Raw genomic sequence first — 805 nt, 5'->3', positions numbered from 1 at the left:
CTATTTACTTCATATACATACAAACATTTAGAATTTATGAAAAGACTTGTGGGGGCCCCCAACATTTCTACGGTACAGTGCATTTCAGTGGTTTTAAATGGGGTCTTTCTTGAAAAAAAAAAGAAAAATATATTTTTTAAAATTTTTTTTTAGGGGTGAGTGATCTTGGAAGGTCATTTATCGGTTTTTAGGCAACATTTGCTTAAAGAATACTCTAATAAATGCTAGGGGTAACTAACTTGGGAAAAACCTTTTTAACCTACCCCGAGTAAATACCCCGTAAACACCTTAGTAATCCACAGTTTCGCTTTTGTTGAAAAATCCTAGTCGCCTGAGGGTTTTTGAAAACGTGTATCATGATTCCTGTACCTCCAGAGAGTACCTTGCCGTGGCCCTTGATTTGCTCTCGACGTCTTTCGAAACTCTCCAACCCTTCTTGGGGGTAGTGCGTAGATGCGCGTCTTTTTTGGGATGTTGTAAAGGACATTGTTTTTCCCCAAACTGAAAGGGAAAGTGATTAGGGGCGGAAGAACCCCGGGGGGTTCGTGGAAACACTTTTTCATAAGCACCCGGTTTTTGGTATTTCCTGGTCGGGGCACTGCTGCAGCATGTGCAGTATTGGGGAAAAATTTCCCTTTTAAAGCCGTGTTTCTCTTGCATGGAGTCCAGGGGGTAACATTGCCGCAGCGAAAGGGGGTTCGCGTTTTTTGTGGGCCCTTTAAAGCGTCTTTTACCAGGATTCCCTCATTTTTTTTCCAAGACGATAAATTTTAGGAATGAAACTCGTCCCGGCTAAAGAAAACCC

Source organism: Penaeus monodon, chromosome 21 (assembly GCF_015228065.2).
Source record: "Penaeus monodon isolate SGIC_2016 chromosome 21, NSTDA_Pmon_1, whole genome shotgun sequence".
NCBI lineage: Eukaryota > Metazoa > Arthropoda > Malacostraca > Decapoda > Penaeidae > Penaeus > Penaeus monodon.
This window is presented reverse-complemented; position numbering follows the sequence as displayed.